We start from the raw sequence: 12,937 nt of genomic DNA, 5'->3' as shown, positions 1-12,937 counted from the left end.
ATCAAATTTCCACTCCAATATAAACTCACTTAGGACTCCTGCACTTTGACACTCTCTCCCGAACAATTCGGTTCAGTGTTGTCTGACTTTCCTGAGCCTTTCATTCCCTATTCAGTGGAATGTCAAAGTGCAGGAAACGCCTCGCACTCTGCTAATTGTAACTCTGGGTATAGGAGTAAACTCCGGTCATATGGGAATGAAAGTGACGTTTTCCAGCTCTGTCAGTCCTCTTGCTGCCTCAGGCAGGATTGAAATTGGTTGTTGGAGATCAATCATCTTAACTCCAGGACATCACTGCAGGAGTTCCTCAGGGTAGTATTATTCACCCAGAGATAATAATAATAATCTTGATTGTTGTCACAAGAAGTCTTTCATTAACACTGCCATGAAGTTACTGTGAAAATCCCTTCGTCACCACATTCGAGCGTCTGTTGGGGTAAACAGAGGGAGAATTCATAATGTCCAGTTCACCGAACAACACGTCTTTCTCGACTTGTGAGAGGAAACCAGAGGACCCGGAGAAAACCCATGCAGACAGAGGGAGAACATGCAGACTGCGCACAAATAGTGACCCAAACCAGGGACCCACAACCAGGGACCCTGGAAATGTGACGCCACAGTGCTAACCATTGTGCTAGAGGAGCTGGCCTGAGGAATTAGCCTCCACAGAAAGTCGTTCAGGCCAAAACCTTTTATGTTTTCAAGAAGCAGTCAAATACAGCACTGAGGGTGATGGGGTAAAAGGGTACGAGGGGAAGCCGAGGTCAGGCTATTGATTGGATGATCAACCAGGATCATAATTAATAGTGGAACATGCTCGATAGGCCAAATGGCCGCCTATTGCTCATATTCTCTCTGTTTCTGTGAACTATTCCCGCCCTCTGTGCCTTGGGCAAGAGAAAAATAACACGAAAAGGCTCCTGCGGGATTTGAACCCGGGACCTCTCGCAAGCTTCAAGACTGAAAAACACGAAGCGGGAATCATATCCCTAAACCAATAAGCCACTTCCTGGGATCAAATTGAATCAAAGGATGCTTTAATTGAAATCCAAAACCGAATAGAATTCTGCGTCAAAGGCCGAATATGCCGTAAAAATCCAGCGGCATTTGTGCACAGGAAATCGAAGCTAATTTTCACCTCCGTGACAGGGATGAATACATGTTTGTTTTCCCCCACCAGCATTCATCATCACACCGCTCCAGGTTGTCAATGGGGGAAAAATATCTGCCCAATGTTGCTAACTTGACCACAGTGTCAAACTTTGCAGTCTCTTTGTGCTTCACATCTTTGTGGAAGCCCAATTCAGCTGGAAAACACAGTCAAGTGGCAGAGAAACTGATCTAACATCAGCATCACAGAATGTCAGACCAGATTCACAGCCATTCAACATTTCACAACTGTGTGAACTATCTCACTACAATGTGTCCAATTTCTATTCTGTTTCTGCTTATCTGGGTCCTTCTCACTGTGGAGCTGTGAATGAGCGAATCATTGATGAGTTTATTGGAATCCAATAACTTCATAGCCTTCTAGTGAGTTGGATTTAGATACATGGTCTGCCAATTTGATGTTATATTTTAAGGGAATATTCAATCAGTATTCCCGTAACAGCCTCCCCGAACATGCGCCGGAATGTGGCGACTAGGGGCTTTTCACAGTAACTTCATTTGAAGCCGACTCGTGACAATAAGCGATTTTCATTTTCATTTCATTTCAGGTGTGGGAACTCACCGGATGTCATTGGTTTTCAACGTTTTAGTTTAAGTACCCATTGATAACCTGGGACTGTGACAATGGATACAGACTAGGGACAAAATTAGCGAGAGCTTTGTCCGGATGGTATCGGAGTAACCACCTTTCTCTGAATAGGTGACCAGTTGCACCACAGTGATTGAGTCTTTCCAATCGACCAGTCAGCCACTTTCAGAAATATTTGTAACATTATTTATCTCCCATTGAACAGTGTCTAACGGGGGGGGGGGGGGGGGGGACTGGTTTTCTCTGAAGGTGTTGAGCCAGGAAGTGCCCATCTTCTCCACTGCCTGTAACATTGAGGATACTACATCAATCATCTACTCGATCACACCAGGAATGACCCCTTAATTTGCGCAGATATTCACAATAGTTTGTCTGTTGAATTTATTAATTAATTTCAGTTGCGCAAGAAATAATTTTTCTTCTGTTTGGATGGTTCAATAGTGCTGTTGTTACCCAGCATCCCCTGTAGGTGTGAATGTGCCCTATTCACTCTGCGGGAGGTCAGTACGCAGGCGCAGTGCTGTACTCTCCGGATCATGCGCAGTGTCACCTTGCCCAGAGGTGGGTGAGTGCGGGAGGTTTTTGTTAATGGGAGAGAGCGGGCGGGGCGGAGGGAGGAATGGAGCCGGGAGGTGAGGGTGGGGAGGGAGCGGAGGCTTCATAAACACCCGGGGTAGGCCCCAAGCCCAAATATCACCCGCAAGTCCGGGGTTTGTAGCTCGAAGGCTTTTTACCTGAGAATAGGCCCAGGTTTAAAAACCATAATGTTTCAGCAGGAGCAGTGCGCATGCGGCACTGTCTTGTTTCTATCGATAGAGGGGGCGGGGCTTCAGGGTCCCAGTGACCAGGAGAGAAAATCGCGGAGTCGTTGATTTTCATCTCAATCTGGACACAGCAACTCCGACCAAACAGACCTGAGTTAGGGATGGACAGTGTGCGGTGGGGCGAATGCATGGCAGTCCGGTGAACAAAAAACGTAAGATTAGAATTACAATTGGGCAGCACGGTAGCATTGTGGATAGCACAATTGCTTCACAGCTCCAGGGTCCCAGGTTCGATTCCGGATTGGGTCACTGTCTGTGCGGAGTCTGCACGTCCTCCCCGTGTGTGCGTGGGTTTCCTCCGGGTGCTCCGGTTTCCTCCCACAGTCCAAAGATGTGCAGGTTAGGTGGATTGGCCATGATGAATTGTCCTTAGTCTCCAAAATTGTCCGTTGGGTTGGGTTACTGGGTTATGGGGATAGGATGGAGGTGTGGACCTTGGGTAGGGTGCTCTTTCCAAGAGCCGGTGCAGACTTGATGAGCCGAATGGCCTCCTGCACTGTAAATTGTATGATAATTAGGACATTAGGCTCATTATGACTGCTCCCTATTTGATAATTTGATTCCCATTCACCACTCTGCCATTGTCTAACTTCCTCTGTCTCGAACAGTGGATTTATTCCAACAATGTTTGGTATTTAACTGTTTTTCCTGCCAACTGTTTCTTTTTTTTTTTTTTTTTTTCATTTTTTTTTTATTGGAATTTTTTGCAGAAAATATAACAAAAAGTATAGCAAAAAGCAGTAATATGCAACTAACAGCCCCATAACACCCACAATTCCCCCCATACCGTAACATCACATGTATCACATTCCCCCCCCCCCCAAACAAGGGAACTTAACCATAAATTAAAATTAGATAAATCAAATTTAAATAAAATAAGCTAACATAATCAACGTCCCCCCCCCCCCCCACCCCCCCACCCCCCCACCCCCCCCCCCCCACCCCCCGGGTTGCTGCTGCTACTGTCCCAGTACCCTATCGTTGAGCCAGAAAGTCGAGGAAAGGTTGCCACCGTTTAAAGAACCCTTGCACCGATCCTCTCAGGGCGAATTTAACCTTCTCAAGCTTAATAAAGCCCGCCATGTCATTGATCCAGGTCTCCACGCTTGGGGGCCTCGCGTCCTTCCACTGTAGCAAAATCCTTCGCCGGGCTACTAGGGACGCAAAGGCCAGCACACCGGCCTCTTTCGCCTCCTGCACTCCCGGCTCTACCCCAACCCCAAAGATCGCGAGTCCCCATCCTGGCTTGACCCTGGATCCCACCACCCTTGACACCGTCCTCGCTACCCCCTTCCAGAACTCCTCCAATGCCGGGCATGCCCAGAACATATGGGCATGGTTCGCTGGACTCCCCGAGCACCTGGCACACCTATCTTCACCCCCAAAGAACCTATTCATCCTCGTCCCAGTCATGTGGGCCCTATGCAGCACCTTGAATTGAATGAGGCTAAGCCGCGCACACGAGGAGGAAGAATTTACCCTCTCCAGGGCATCAGCCCATGTCCCGTCTTCGATCTGTTCCCCCAGTTCCCCCTCCCACTTCGTTTTCAGCTCCTCTACTGACGCCTCTTCCTTCTCCTGCATAAGCTTGTAGATATCGGATATCTTCCCCTCCCCGACCCAGACCCCCGAGAGCACCCTGTCACTCACCCCCTTCGCGGGGAGCGCAGGGAATCCCTCCACCTGCCGTCTAGCAAATGCCTTTACCTGCAGATATCTAAACATGTTTCCCGGCGGGAGCCCAAATTTCTCTTCCAACTCCCCCAGGCTCGCAAACCTTCCGTCGATAAACAGGTCCTTCAGCTGTCTAATGCCCGCTCTATACCATCCCCGAAATCCCCCATCCATGTTCCCCGGGACGAACCTATGGTTCCCCCTTAACGGAGCCTCCATCGAGCCCCCCACTTCTCCCCTATGTCGCCTCCACTGCCCCCAAATCTTGAGGGTAGCCGCCACCACCGGACTCGTGGTATACCTCGTGGGAGGGAGCGGCCACGGCGCCGTTACCAGGGCCCCCAGGCTTGTATCCCCACAGGACGCTCTCTCCATCCGTTTCCATGCTGCCCCCTCCCCCTCCATCACCCACTTACGCACCATCGACACGTTGGCCGCCCAGTAATACCCCGAGAGGTTCTGCCAACTGTTTCTAAATGTGGTTTCCACTGCTGCCCATCCCTTGGCGATGTGCTGCTGATTTACCAGTTTGACGTTCCCATGGTCAGGAATTACATTTTTTGCAGCTAGATATCATTTCCCTTCCAATTCTGAGCTTATATTGACCAACAAATTCAGTACCATTTCTATTCCACTTAATTCTGCACACCCTTAAACATTAACTCTGTTTCTCTCTCCAAGGATACTGCCAACCTGCGGTGTTCCTTCAGCATTTTCTCTTATTTCACATTTTTAGCACAGTAGGAAGTCTAACAACACGAAGTTAATGTCCAACAGGTTTGTTTTGGATCGCAAGCTTTCGGAGCACCGCTCCTTCCTCGGGTGAATTTCCAGCAACTGCAGTATTTTTTCACGAGTTTCATACAAAACTAAATCAAGAAACAGAGATGGGCCAATTAAGAAACGGTCTGTCTGGGGTTAGGTGTTGGTGCCAGAGATCAGACCCTTTCCTCCAGTGCAATGATAGAATGATTGCATCACAGAGAGAGGCCATTTCGGACATTTAGTTCCCCATCTGACCTGGAGATCCATCTACGCAGTCACACTGGGGAGAGACTGTTCACCTCCCGTCAGTGTGGGAAGGGGTTTACTCAGTCATCCAGCCTGCTGAGACATCAGAGAGTTCACAAGGGGAAGAGGCCGCTCTCTTTTACTGAGTGTGGGAGAAGATTCACTGTTATCCAATCTGTTAGGACCCCGAAGTGGTCACACTGGGGAGAGGCTGTTCACTTGCTCTGTATGTGGGAAGAGATTCACTCGGTCATCCCACTTGATGGCACATCAGCGAGTTCACACTGGGGAGAAACCATTTACCTGCTCTCTGTGTGGGAAAGGATTCACTCAGTCATCCCACCTGCTGAAACACCAGTGAGTTCACACTGAGGAGAGAACTTTTAAATGCCTGAACTGTGGGAAGTGCTTTAAAAGTTCTGCGGAACTGACATCCCATCAACGGGTTCACTCTGACGAGAGACCATTTAAATGCCTGGACTGCGGGAAGTGCTTTAAAAGCTCTGGAGAACTGATGACCCATCAACATGTTCACAGCGTGAACCCAGGCAGCGAGGACCCAGGTTCGATCCCCGCCCCAGGTCACTGTCCGTGTGGAGTTTGTACATTTTTCCCATGTCTGCGTGGGTCTCACCCCCACAACCCAAAAAATGTGCAGTGTAGGTGGATTGGCCATGCTAAATTGCCCCTTAATTTGGAAAAAAAGAATTGGCTACTCTAAATTTTTTTATTTTTGAATCATGTGAAGGACTGAAGATGAGTCATTGGTGTCTGTTCCTGCTGATGTTAATAAACACCAGCCCAGTTTTAGGGGTTAATATTCTGCGTACAATGCTAATAAAATCAGCCTTGTGTTAAATACAGTGTGTTGAGTCTTTTTAATATCTCTAACCTAAGTTCTCCCTCTCCCCTGTCTCCTCCATCCTCACCGCCAACAAATGTGAGGAGCTCACGGAGCTTCTTTGTCACTCAGATTGGGCGGGGCTTTCCGGTTCTCCCACGACTTGCTTTCCGGTGGGGGAGGAAACCCGCCATTGGCTGCCGGCAGGATATTCCGGTCATGTCAAAGTCTATGGTATATTGTGTGGTTCACCCGTCCCACCGTGTGGGAACTGCCGTGAGGGGGTGGCCTCTGGCAGGACTGGAAGATCCAGCCAGCAGGAAGGGCTGGAAAATCCCACCCATTGAAACAATCCGATCAGCTGATTCTGCTGCTCCTCCACTCAACCAAGTTCTGAACTCACAACTTTCCCCTCTTTTTCTGTTATCTCCCATCATGCACTCTCAGAGCTCATCTTATCTGTGAGACTTACCCTTTGCTCCTTTGACCCGATTCTCACTAAACTGCTGAAGATACAACTTCCACAATCTCCCCGTTTCCACAGTATCTTCATGGAGTCAGTGTCTTTGTGCCTTTCTTTAGACAATCAAGTGCAGCTTCGTCCTCAACCAGAACACATGTGTAGCTTCTCCCCGCAGTGAATGGTGTGATATTTTTTCAGGCTGTAACGCGTTGAAGCTCTTTCCACAGTCAGTTCACTGGAACACTCTCACTCGGGTGTGTGTTGTGTGGGTCTCAGTGCTTTTGCAGTCACACTAATGTTTCCACAGTCAGTTCACTGGAACACTCTCACTCGGGTGTGTGTTGTGTGGGTCTCGGTGCTTTTCCAGTCACACTGATGTTTGAAATGTTTTCCCACAATCAGAACAAACATTTTTCATTCCACATTCATACTCTGAGGATATTCAGGTCCTGACCAACCGAGTGACATGGTCGGATCTTGATGTTGGTTTGTGTTTCCTGTCTGAAAATGCTCTCCTAATGCCCTGGAAAAGGAGTTTACAAAGGCCACACTATCAGTACAGGATAGAAATTCAGAACAGATAATTCCAGTTTCTGCGGAATATTTTACTCTCTCTTCTTTCCCCAAAGCTATGAATCCCCGTCCCACACACTCTCCCTCCTCCCTGGGGCTGAAATCCAAATAAAGTATTAGATCATTATTTCTGTCTCCTTTTACCAAATTTATATAATTAGAGGTGAGAATACGTTTTATAAGTCACTTAATTCATGAGTTGTAATAGATATTAATCTAAATCACCCTGACAGAGCAGACAGAATAACAGGTGTGAACCTTGTGTCCAGAACTGTGTGGAGATTTGATGAGCAATCGCAAAGGTAGTTTCTCCAAATCTTCCAGGGTTTCCTTCATTCTTCCTCTCCCTCTCGAACTAAGTTACACCGAATATCTGTGTCAGGGCCTATTCTGGTTTCTGCTTCTCTTCCTGCTGACTTAGTGTCCAAAACGTTTAGCAGGGGTTATTTGGTTACGCGGATAGGGTGGAAGTGAGGGCTTAAATCAATTATGGAGCAGACTGAATCCAGTGTGTTCGGTCCCTACTCTAACCTCCATTCCTGACATACCAACTCCATCCCTCTCCCTGGCAATAGTCTGAGACTTAGCAGGTCTCTTTGTAACCTTGGTTTCATATTTGCTCCCAATATGAGCTTCTGACTTCATATCTGTGTTATCACTAAGACCTCCTGTTTCCACTTACATTACATTATCCGGCATCTCACCTGTGTCTGTGCATCTGGTGCTGAAACCCTCGGTCATGCCATTGTCACCTCCTGATTCAACTATTCCATTACACACCAGGCTGCTCTCCCACATTATACCACAGTAAACTCAAAGCCATCCAAATGTCTGCTACTCACGTCTTAATTCACAGAAAGTTCCTTTCCCTTATCACCCCTGTGCTCCCTGATTTGCATTCGCTCACAGTCAATTCTCACCCTTGTTTTCAAATCCCTCCATAGCCTCCTCTCCCCTATCTCTGATCCTGGACTCTTGTACACTCCCGATTATAATTACTCTGCCATTAGTTTAAGTTCTCTCCGCCCCTAACACTGAATTCCCTCCCTAAACCTCCCCGTTTCCACCTCACTTACCTCCTTTAAGACTCTTTTTAAAATTCTCCTCTTTAGTCACCTGTCCTAATATCTCCTTATGTGTCTGGGAGTCTCCCTTTATTTTAAATGAAATGAAATGAAAATCGCTTATTGTCACAAGTAGGCTTCAAATGAATTTAATGTGAAAAGCCCCTAGTCGCCACATTCTGGCACCTGTTTGGGAGGCTGGAATGGGAATTGAACCCATGCTACCGGCCTGCCTTGGTCTGCTTTAAAAGCCAGCTACTTAGCCCTGTGCTAAACCAGCCCCCTATGTTTTAGAACATACAGTGCAGAAGGAGGCCATTTGGCCCATCGAGTCTGCACCGACCCACTTAAGCCCTCACTTCTACCCTATCCACGTAACCAAATAACCCCTGCTAAACGTTTTGGACACTAAGGGCAATTTAGCATGGCAAATTCATCCAACCTGCACGTCTTTGGACTGTGGGAGGAAACCGGAGTATCCGGTGGAAACCCACACAGACACGAGGAGAACGTGTAGACTCCTCACAGAGGACAGTGACTCAGCGGGGTATTGAACTTGGGACCCTGGTGCTGTGAAGCTACAGTGCTAATTGTGCTACAGTGCTGCCCTGAACATTTTATAATGTTCCTGTGAAGTTGACTGGGATGATTTCTGATGTTGAATGTGTTATGTAAATAGAAATTGTCGTTGACGATAACCCTGACCTCCTGTTTTACAACCCATAGAATATTACAGTGCAGTACAGGCACTTCGACCCTCGATGTTGCGCCGACGTCTGGTTACACAATAAACTATCTCTGATGGTTTGCAGGCGGCCGTTAACTCAGGCCTGTCACCGGGAGCAGCTGTCCCCCCGCTCGATGCAAACCCGGGCCCGGAAACAACCTCTTGGGGTTTGGACCCTCCTCCAGGTTTCAGTGAAACCTCCCGGCCGAGTCCAGCGTCGGCACTGCGCATGCTCCAGCTCACAATGCCCAGGGAGTGATTGACGGCAGCTCTGAACCAATAGGAAGAGAGGAGTGGGCCTGGAGGACCGACTGGTTGCAGCAGGTCGTCCAACCAATCGGAGTGAATGAGGGGCGGGGCTGTGCCCTATATCCCACGTGAGCTAGAGCATGCGCAGTACAGATGACAGCACAGGATTCGGTCGATTGAGCGGAAATCTTCAAGTTTGTCAAATTCGGTTTGGTGAGTCATGAGGGAGGGATGGAGCCGGCGGATGGGTCGGGAGGCTTCATAAACACTCCGTGCAGCCCAAGCCGTGAATACGAAGCTCCGATACGGCAGCTGAACCAGCGAACACTGCTCGGGCTTTTCCCCGAGATAGGCCCGGGTGGCCGGGCGCATGCGGGTGGAGCGAGAGCCCCGGCTTTGCTCCGTCTCCTATTCACTCTGATTGGCTGGAGGACCAGCCGTTCTTGTTCGGTCTTCCAGCCCCGCCCCCTCCTCCTATTGGTCCGAACCCGCCATCAATCAGTCCCCGGGCATTGTGAGCTGAAGCAAACCCTTCACCATCATTGTCAGCTCCCTGGTTTGCAGCTGCGGAGCTTCTCCCTCCCGGGAACAGGCTCAGGTTAACGGGCACCATCCTGCTTCACACACTGGAGGGTGATTCACATCACAGGAGGGGGGAGGGGGGGATAATAAATAAGAGCTGACACTTTGCACTCAAATCAATGAGGACTCTGATCTCTGGCAAGGAAGGAAACCCTGGCAGGTGGGCGGGGAGGATTCACAAACACCAGCTGGAGGCCCCAAACCCCCCAATAAGACCCATTGATTTTATTGTCAGTCTGCAGACAGGAGCTGGAGAACTGAACCCAGACAGAGGAGAGGGAGCGAGAAAACTGGGAGTGGACGAAAGAAATGGTGAGATGGGTTTGGATTTCAGCCCAGGGAGGAGGGAGAGTGTGTGGGACGGGGATTTACAGCTTTGGGGGAACAAGAGAGGAAAAAATGTTCCAGAGAAACTAGAATTGCCTGTTCAGAATTTATATCCTGGACTGACAGTGATGGCTTTTGTAAAGTCCTTTTACAGGGGGTTAGAATCGTAGAATTTACACACAAAAACTGAACCCAACAGAAAGGTTTGTCTCTTTGCGAATTCTATCCTGCATTGACAGTGATGACTTTGTAAATGAGAGATTACAGCTCTGAGGAAAGATTAAATGGAGTGGGGCCTTTTTTCTATCGACAACAACAAATTAAACAGTGACCTGCTATAATCTTTTAAATTATCAGTAGTTTGGAGAGGGGCGATGTTAGAGAGTGACCACCAATAAACAAGTCATAAATACAAGGTAAGTATGAATAAATCCAAGGGGACAATACAGACAAAATTATTTATGTCAGATTCAGAATGTGCAACTGATTACCATGGAAAGGAGTTGAGGAAAGTGCTGAGATGTTTTCAAAAGGAAACGGGACAAGCACATGAGAGAAAATGGAATTGAAAATCAGCTGAAAGGCTGAGATTTGACAGGTGTGACAGTCAGAGATGTGTGCCGAGTATTGACAGCAGCAGAATCTGTGACAGAATGGCCTGTTTGTGTCTTATATATTCACAATATTTCAATGTAATCTCCTTTTACAGAATATTTGCAGATGCAAACATCATGTCGAGATCTGACAGAGTCACTTGATTCATCAGGACCAGCCTTTCAACGTGGAAGGAGAAATGTTTGTCTGTTTTGTCTTTCGGTAAAAAACTTAAACATCACTGTGATTGGAAAAGCACCGAGAAACAGACATTAAGTAATTTTCCACAGTTAGCTGGAATTGAGCTTTAACCAATCACACAGCATGAAATTAAATTGCAGCATTTACATCAGGGAGACACCGTACTCAGGCTTCAACTGATGATCCAAGTTGGAGAGACATAAGGACATTCGCACCAAAGGAATCCGGAAGCAGCAATAGGACATTCAGCCCTGTGAACCTGTTCCACCAATTAATAACATCACAGCTGATCTGATAGTGACCTCAAATCTGCATCCCACCTACACCTGATAACCTTTTGCTAACCATGAAGAAACCGTGGAAATGTGGCGACTGTGGGATGGGATTCAATTACCCGTCTCAATTGGAAACTCATCAACGTATTCACACTGGGGAAAGACCATTCACCTGCTCTGTGTGTGGGAAGGGATTCACTCCGTCATCACACCTCCTGAACCACCAACTTGTTCACTCTGATCAGAGACCATTTAAATGTGCTGACTGTGAGAAGACCTTTAAAAGCAGAAAGGATTTATTGACATATCAACGCACTCACACTGGGGAGAGGCCATTCACCTGCTCGGTGTGTGTGTGAAGGGATTCACTCAGTCATCCCAGCTCCTAAGACACCAACTTGTTCATAATGATGAGAGACCTTTTAAATGTGCTGACTGCGTAAAGAACTTTAAAAGCAGAAAGGATTTACTGATCCATCAACGCACTCACACTGGGGAGAGGCCATTCACCTGCTCCGTGTGTGGGAAGGGATTCACTCGGTCATCATTCCTCCTGAGCCACCAACTTGTTCACTCTGATCAGAGACCGTTTCAATGTGCTGACTGTGAAAAGAGATTTAAAAGCAGAAAGGATTTACTGATACATCAACGCACTCACTCTGGGGAGAGGCCATTCACCTGCTCCGTGTGTGGGAAGGGATTCACTCGGTCATCACTCCTCCTGAGCCACCAACTTGTTCATACTGATCAGAGACCGTTTCAATGTGCTGACTGTGAGAAGAGCTTTCAAAGGAAAACGTATTTACTGATACACCAACGCACTCACACTGGGGAAAGGCCATTCACCTGCTGCTTGTGTGGGAAGGGATTTACTCAGTCATCAATCCTCCTGAGACACCAACTTGTTCATACTGATCAGAGACCTTTTAAATGCGCTGACTGTGAGAAGAGCTTTAAAAGGAAAATGTATTTACAGATACACTCACACTGGGGAAAGGTCCTTCACCTGCTCCGTGTGTGGGAAGGGATTTACTCAGTCATCAGTCCTCCTGAGACACCAACTTGTTCACACTGATCAGAGACCGTTTCAATGTGCTGATTGTGAAGAGATTTAAAAGTAAACAGAATCTGCTGAAACACCAGCGAGTTCACACTGAAACAGAATCATCACATTTGCAATGCAGAAGGAGGGCATTCGGCCCATCGAGAGCATCGGCCCTTGGAAAGAGCACCTTACCCATACCTTTAACCTAACCAATAATCCCACCTCACCTTTTTGGACACTAATTTGCACACAACAAACTGAACCCAACTGAAAGGTTTGTCTCTTTGTGAATTCTATCCTGCATCAACAGTGATGACTTTTGTAACATGAGAGATTACAGCTCTCAGGAAAGATTAAATGGAGTGGGGGGGGCGATGTGAGAGATTGACCATGGTTTAGCACACTGGGCTAAATCACTGGCTTTGAAAGCAGACCAAGGCAGGCCAGCAGCAAGGTTCAATTCCCGTACCAGCCTCTCCGAACAGGCGCCGGAATGTGGCGATTGGGGCTTTTCATAGTAACCTCATTTGAAGCCTACTTGTAACAATAAGAGATTTTCATTTTGTTTCATTTCATTTCAACAAACAACAAGTCATAAATACAAGATAGTTACGAATAAATCCAAGTGGAAAATACGAACAAAATTATTTATCACAGGTTCAGAATGTGAAACTCATTACTATGGAAAGGAGTTGAGGAAAGTGCTGAGATGTTTTCTAAAGGAAACA

The 12,937-nt window shown here is 47.5% G+C and overlaps 1 protein-coding gene across 1 annotated transcript in view; it reads right to left on the bottom strand.

Moving 5' to 3' along the window:
• Positions 1 to 12,937, bottom strand: part of LOC119961535 (gastrula zinc finger protein XlCGF26.1-like) — a 44,661-nt gene that overhangs the window by 23,032 nt on the left and 8,692 nt on the right. The gene's annotated exons all lie outside the window — the stretch shown is intronic.

This window comes from Scyliorhinus canicula, unplaced genomic scaffold, assembly GCF_902713615.1.
Source record: "Scyliorhinus canicula unplaced genomic scaffold, sScyCan1.1, whole genome shotgun sequence".
Taxonomy (NCBI): Eukaryota; Metazoa; Chordata; class Chondrichthyes; order Carcharhiniformes; family Scyliorhinidae; genus Scyliorhinus; species Scyliorhinus canicula.
This window is presented reverse-complemented; position numbering and strand designations above follow the sequence as displayed.